Genomic DNA, 5,000 nt, shown 5'->3' on the forward strand with positions numbered 1-5,000 from the left:
GTCTGCACACAATAATGGCTTATGGCCAAACCACCCTGAACACGCCCGATCTTGTCTGATCTCAGAAACTAAGCAGGGTCGGGCCTGGTTAGTACTTGGATGGGAGACCGCCTGGGAATACCAGGTGCTGTAAGCTTTTTCATTTTTTTGATCATATGTTTTTTTTTATCATATAGAGACATATTCACATGTCCAAAAATTCAGCCAGAATCAAGGGCATGACATCTTTAAAAGGCCCCTTTCTGCACACAATAATGGCTTACAGCCATACCACCCTGAACACGCCCGATCTCGTCCGATCTCAGAAGCTAAGCAGGGTCGGGCCTGGTTAGTACTTGGATGGGAGACCGCCTGGGAATACCAGGTGCTGTAAGCTTTTTCATTTTGTTTGATCATATGTTTTTTTTTATCATATAGAGACATATTCACATGTCCAAAAATTCAGCCAGAATCAAGGGCATGACATCTTTAAAAGGCCCCTTTCTGCACACAATAATGGCTTACGGCCATACCACCCTGAACACGCCCGATCTCGTCCGATCTCGGAAGCTAAGCAGGGTCGGGCCTGGTTAGTACTTGGATGGGAGACCGCCTGGGAATACCAGGTGCTGTAAGCTTTTTCATTTTTTTTGATCATATGTTTTTTTTATCATATAGAGACATATTCACATGTCCAAAAATTCAGCCAGAATCAAGGGCATGACATCTTTAAAAGGCCCCTCTCTGCCCACAATAATGGCTTACGGCCATACCACCCTGAACACGCCTGATCTCGTCTGATCTCAGAAGCTAAGCAGGGTAGGGCCTGGTTAGTACTTGGATGGGAGACCGCCTGGGAATACCAGGTGCTGTAAGTTTTTTCATTTTTTTGATCATATGTTTTTTTTTTATCATATAGAGACATATTCACATGTCCAAAAATTCAGCCAGAATCAAGGGCATGACATCTTTAAAAGGCCCCTTTCTGCACACAATAATGGCTTACGGCCAAACCACCCTGAACTCGTCCGATCTTGGAAGCTAAGCAGGGTCGGGCCTGGTTAGTACTTGGATGGGAGACCGCCTGGGAATACCAGACGCTGTAAGCTTTTTTTATTTTTTTGATCATATGTTTTTTTTTTTTCATAGAGAGACATATTCACATGTCCAAAAATTCAGCCAGAATCAAGGGCATGACATCTTTAAAAGGCCCCTGTCTGCAGACAATAATGGCTTACGGCCATACCACCCTGAACACGTTCGATCTCAGAAGCTAAGCAGGTTAAGGCCTGGTTAGTACTTGGATGGGAGACCGCCTGGGAATACCAGGTGCTGTAAGCTTTTTCATTTTTTTGATCATGTTTTTTTTTATCATATAGAGACATATTCACATGTCCAAAAATTCAGCCAGAATCAAGGGCATGACATCTTTAAAAGGCCCCTGTCTGCACACAATAATGGCTTACGGCCATACCACCCTGAACACGCCCGATCTCGCTCGATCTCAGAAGCTAAGCAGGATCGGGCCTGGTTAGTACTTGGATGGGAGACCGCCTGGGAATACCAGGTGCTGTAAGCTTTTTCATTTTGTTTGATCATATGTTTTTTTTTATCATATAGAGACATATTCACATGTCCAAAAATTCAGCCAGAATCAAGGGCATGACATCTTTAAAAGGCCCCTTTCTGCACACAATAATGGCTTACGGCCATACCACCCTGAACACGCCCGATCTCGTCCGATCTCGGAAGCTAAGCAGGGTCGGGCCTGGTTAGTACTTGGATGGGAGACCGCCTGGGAATACCAGGTGCTGTAAGCTTTTTCATTTTTTTTGATCATATGTTTTTTTTATCATATAGAGACATATTCACATGTCCAAAAATTCAGCCAGAATCAAGGGCATGACATCTTTAAAAGGCCCCTCTCTGCCCACAATAATGGCTTACGGCCATACCACCCTGAACACGCCTGATCTCGTCCGATCTCGGAAGATAAGCAGGGTAGGGCCTGGTTAGTACTTGGATGGGAGACCGCCTGGGAATACCAGGTGCTGTAAGTTTTTTCATTTTTTTGATCATATGTTTTTTTTTTATCATATAGAGACATATTCACATGTCCAATAATTCAGCCAGAATCAAGGGCATGACATCTTTAAAAGGCCCCTTTCTGCACACAATAATGGCTTACGGCCATACCACCCTGAACACGCCCGATCTCGTCCGATCTCGGAAGCTATGCAGGGTCGGGCCTCATTAGTACTTGGATGGGAGACCGCCTGTGGAATACCAAATGCTGTAAGCTGTTTCATTTTTTTGATCATATGTTTTTTTTTTATCATATAGAGACATATTCACATGTCCAAAAATTCAGCCAGAATCAAGGGCATGACATCTTTAAAAGGCCCCTTTCTGCACACAATAATGGCTTACGGCCAAACCACCCTGAACTCGTCAGATCTTGGAAGCTAAGCAGGTTCGGGCCTGGTTAGTACTTGGATGGGAGACCGCCTGGGAATACCAGGTGCTGTAAGCTTTTTCATTTTTTTGATCATATGTTTTTTTTTTTATCATATAGAGACATATTCACATGTCCAAAAATTCAGCCAGAATCAAGGGCATAACATCTTTAAAAGTCCCCTGTCTGCACACAATAATGGCTTACGGCCATACCACCCTTAACACGACCCATCTCGTCCCATCTCGGAAGCTAAGCAGGGTCGTGCCTGGTTAGCAATTGAATGGGAGACCGCCTGGGAATACCAGATGCTGTAAGCTTTTTTTATTTTTTTGATCATATGTTTTTTTTATCATAGAGAGACATATTCACATGTCCACAAATTCAGCCAGAATCAAGGGCATGACATCTTTAAAAGGCCCCTGTCTGCACACAATAATGGCTTACGGCCATACCACCCTGAACACGCCCGATCTCGTCCGATTTCGGAAGCTAAGCAGGGTCGGGACTGGTTAGTACTTGGATGGGAGACCACCTGGGAATACCAGGTGCTGTAAGCGTTTTCATTTTTTTGATCATATGTTATTTTTTATCATATAAAGACATATTCACATGTCCAAAAATTCAGCCAGAATCAAGGGCATGACATCTTTAAAAGGCCCCTGTCTGCACACAATAATGGCTTATGGCCATACCACCCTGAACACGCTTGATCTCGTCCGATCTCGGAAGCTAAGCAGGGTAGGGCCTGGTTAGTACTTGGATGGGAGACCGCCTGGGAATACCAGGTGCTGTAAGCTTTTTCATTTTTTTGATCATATGTTTTTTTTTTATCATATAGAGACATATTCACATGTCCAAAAATTCAGCCAGAATCAAGGGCATGACATCTTTAAAAGGCCCCTCTCTGCACACAATAATGGCTTACGGCCATACCACCCTGAACACGCCTGATCTCGTCCGATCTCGGAAGCTAAGCAGGGTAGGGCCTGGTTAGTACTTGGATGGGAGACCGCCTGGGAATACAAGGTGCTGTAAGTTTTTTCATTTTTTTGATCATATGTTTTTTTTTTATCATATAGAGACATATTCACATGTCCAATAATTCAGCCAGAATCAAGGGCATGACATCTTTAAAAGGCCCCTTTCTGCACACAATAATGGCTTATGGCCAAACCACCCTGAACTCTTCCGATCTTGGAAGCTAAGCAGGGTCGGGCCTGGTTAGTACTTGGATGGGAGACCGCCTGGGAATACCAGGTGCTGTAAGCTTTTTCATTTTTTTGATGATATGTTTTTTTTTTATCATATAGAGACATATTCACATGTCCAAAAATTCAGCCAGAATCAAGGGCATGACATCTTTAAAAGGCCCCTGTCTGCACACAATAATGGCTTACAGCCAAACCACCCTGAACACGCCTGATCTTGTCCGATCTCGGAAGCTAAGCAGGGTCGGGCCTGGTTAGTACTTGGATGGGAGACCGCCTGGGAATACCAGGTGCTGTAAGCTTTTTAATTTTTTTGATCATATGTTTTTTTTTTATCATATAGAGACATATTCACATGTCCAAAAATTCAGCCAGAATCAAGGGCATGATATCTTTAAAAGGCCCCTTTCTGCACACAATAATGCCTTACGTCCATACCACCCTGAACACGCCCGATCTCGGAAGCTAAGCAAGGTCAGGCCTGGTTAGTACTTGGATGGGAGACCGCCTGGGAATACCAGGTGCTGTAAGCTTTTTCATTTTTTTGATCATATGTTTTTTTTTTTTCATATAGAGACATATTCACATGTCCAAAAATTCAGCCAGAATCAAGGGCATGACATCTTTAAAAGGCCCCTTTCTGCACACAATAATGACTTATGGCCATACCACCCTGAACATGCCCGATCTCGTCCGATCTCGGAAGCTAAGCAGGGTCGGGCCTGGTTAGTACTTGGATGGGAGACCGCCTGGGAATACCAGGTGCTGTAAGCTTTTTCATTTTTTTGATGATATGTTTTTTTTTATCATATAGAGACTTATTCACATGTCCAAAAATTCAGCCAGAATCAAGGGCATGACATCTTTAAAAGGCCCCTGTCTGCACACAATAATGACTTACGGCCATACCACCCTGAACACGCCCGATCTTGTCTGATCTCAGAAACTAAGCAGGGTCGGGCCTGGTTAGTACTTGGATGGGAGACCGCCTGGGAATACCATGTGCTGTAAGCTTTTTCATATTTTTGATCATATGTTTTTTTTTTTTTATCATATAGAGACATATTAACATGTCCAAAAATTCAGGCAGAATCAAGGGCATGACATGTTTAAAAGGCCCCTGTCTGCACACAATAATGGCTTACAGCCATACCACCCTGAACACGCCCGATCTTGTCTGATCTCAGAAACTAAGCAGGGTCGGGCCTGGTTAGTACTTGGATGGGAGACCGCCTGGGAATACCAGGTGCTGTAAGCTTTTTCATTTTTTTGATCATATGTTTTTTTTTTATCATAGAGAGACATATTCACATGTCCAAAAATTCAGCCAGAATCAAGGGCATGACATGTTTAAA

General features: G+C 43.5%; 13 non-coding genes and 7 pseudogenes across 13 annotated transcripts; all 20 read left to right on the forward strand.

Annotated features, from left to right (window-relative positions):
* Positions 1 to 17: 17 nt before the first annotated feature.
* LOC132965435 (5S ribosomal RNA) lies at positions 18 to 136 on the forward strand. The gene has a single exon (XR_009670036.1). It is a non-coding gene; the product is annotated as a 5S ribosomal RNA (ribosomal RNA).
* A 121-nt stretch (positions 137 to 257) lies between these two features.
* On the forward strand, positions 258 to 376 carry LOC132965098 (5S ribosomal RNA). Its single transcript, XR_009669733.1, has one exon. It is a non-coding gene; the product is annotated as a 5S ribosomal RNA (ribosomal RNA).
* Positions 377 to 498: 122 nt separating this feature from the next.
* Positions 499 to 617, forward strand: LOC132965165 (5S ribosomal RNA). Its single transcript, XR_009669797.1, has one exon. It is a non-coding gene; the product is annotated as a 5S ribosomal RNA (ribosomal RNA).
* A 121-nt stretch (positions 618 to 738) lies between these two features.
* On the forward strand, positions 739 to 857 carry LOC132964788 (5S ribosomal RNA). Its single transcript, XR_009669667.1, has one exon. It is a non-coding gene; the product is annotated as a 5S ribosomal RNA (ribosomal RNA).
* A 122-nt stretch (positions 858 to 979) lies between these two features.
* On the forward strand, positions 980 to 1,088 carry LOC132964943 (5S ribosomal RNA; annotated as a pseudogene).
* A 123-nt stretch (positions 1,089 to 1,211) lies between these two features.
* Positions 1,212 to 1,320, forward strand: LOC132964929 (5S ribosomal RNA; annotated as a pseudogene).
* A 119-nt stretch (positions 1,321 to 1,439) lies between these two features.
* LOC132965342 (5S ribosomal RNA) lies at positions 1,440 to 1,558 on the forward strand. Its single transcript, XR_009669964.1, has one exon. It is a non-coding gene; the product is annotated as a 5S ribosomal RNA (ribosomal RNA).
* Positions 1,559 to 1,680: 122 nt separating this feature from the next.
* Positions 1,681 to 1,799, forward strand: LOC132965177 (5S ribosomal RNA). Its single transcript, XR_009669808.1, has one exon. It is a non-coding gene; the product is annotated as a 5S ribosomal RNA (ribosomal RNA).
* A 121-nt stretch (positions 1,800 to 1,920) lies between these two features.
* LOC132965093 (5S ribosomal RNA) lies at positions 1,921 to 2,039 on the forward strand. Its single transcript, XR_009669728.1, has one exon. It is a non-coding gene; the product is annotated as a 5S ribosomal RNA (ribosomal RNA).
* Positions 2,040 to 2,161: 122 nt separating this feature from the next.
* Positions 2,162 to 2,281, forward strand: LOC132964798 (5S ribosomal RNA; annotated as a pseudogene).
* A 122-nt stretch (positions 2,282 to 2,403) lies between these two features.
* On the forward strand, positions 2,404 to 2,512 carry LOC132964981 (5S ribosomal RNA; annotated as a pseudogene).
* A 363-nt stretch (positions 2,513 to 2,875) lies between these two features.
* LOC132965273 (5S ribosomal RNA) lies at positions 2,876 to 2,994 on the forward strand. The gene has a single exon (XR_009669900.1). It is a non-coding gene; the product is annotated as a 5S ribosomal RNA (ribosomal RNA).
* A 121-nt stretch (positions 2,995 to 3,115) lies between these two features.
* On the forward strand, positions 3,116 to 3,234 carry LOC132965129 (5S ribosomal RNA). Its single transcript, XR_009669764.1, has one exon. It is a non-coding gene; the product is annotated as a 5S ribosomal RNA (ribosomal RNA).
* A 122-nt stretch (positions 3,235 to 3,356) lies between these two features.
* Positions 3,357 to 3,475, forward strand: LOC132965236 (5S ribosomal RNA). The gene has a single exon (XR_009669865.1). It is a non-coding gene; the product is annotated as a 5S ribosomal RNA (ribosomal RNA).
* Positions 3,476 to 3,597: 122 nt separating this feature from the next.
* Positions 3,598 to 3,706, forward strand: LOC132964815 (5S ribosomal RNA; annotated as a pseudogene).
* Positions 3,707 to 3,828: 122 nt separating this feature from the next.
* Positions 3,829 to 3,947, forward strand: LOC132965233 (5S ribosomal RNA). Its single transcript, XR_009669862.1, has one exon. It is a non-coding gene; the product is annotated as a 5S ribosomal RNA (ribosomal RNA).
* A 122-nt stretch (positions 3,948 to 4,069) lies between these two features.
* On the forward strand, positions 4,070 to 4,178 carry LOC132964898 (5S ribosomal RNA; annotated as a pseudogene).
* Positions 4,179 to 4,300: 122 nt separating this feature from the next.
* Positions 4,301 to 4,419, forward strand: LOC132965168 (5S ribosomal RNA). The gene has a single exon (XR_009669800.1). It is a non-coding gene; the product is annotated as a 5S ribosomal RNA (ribosomal RNA).
* Positions 4,420 to 4,540: 121 nt separating this feature from the next.
* LOC132965501 (5S ribosomal RNA) lies at positions 4,541 to 4,659 on the forward strand (annotated as a pseudogene).
* A 125-nt stretch (positions 4,660 to 4,784) lies between these two features.
* Positions 4,785 to 4,903, forward strand: LOC132965356 (5S ribosomal RNA). Its single transcript, XR_009669978.1, has one exon. It is a non-coding gene; the product is annotated as a 5S ribosomal RNA (ribosomal RNA).
* Positions 4,904 to 5,000: the final 97 nt, after the last annotated feature.

The sequence above is a fragment of the Labrus mixtus genome, unplaced genomic scaffold (assembly GCF_963584025.1).
Source record: "Labrus mixtus unplaced genomic scaffold, fLabMix1.1 SCAFFOLD_72, whole genome shotgun sequence".
Taxonomy (NCBI): Eukaryota; Metazoa; Chordata; class Actinopteri; order Labriformes; family Labridae; genus Labrus; species Labrus mixtus.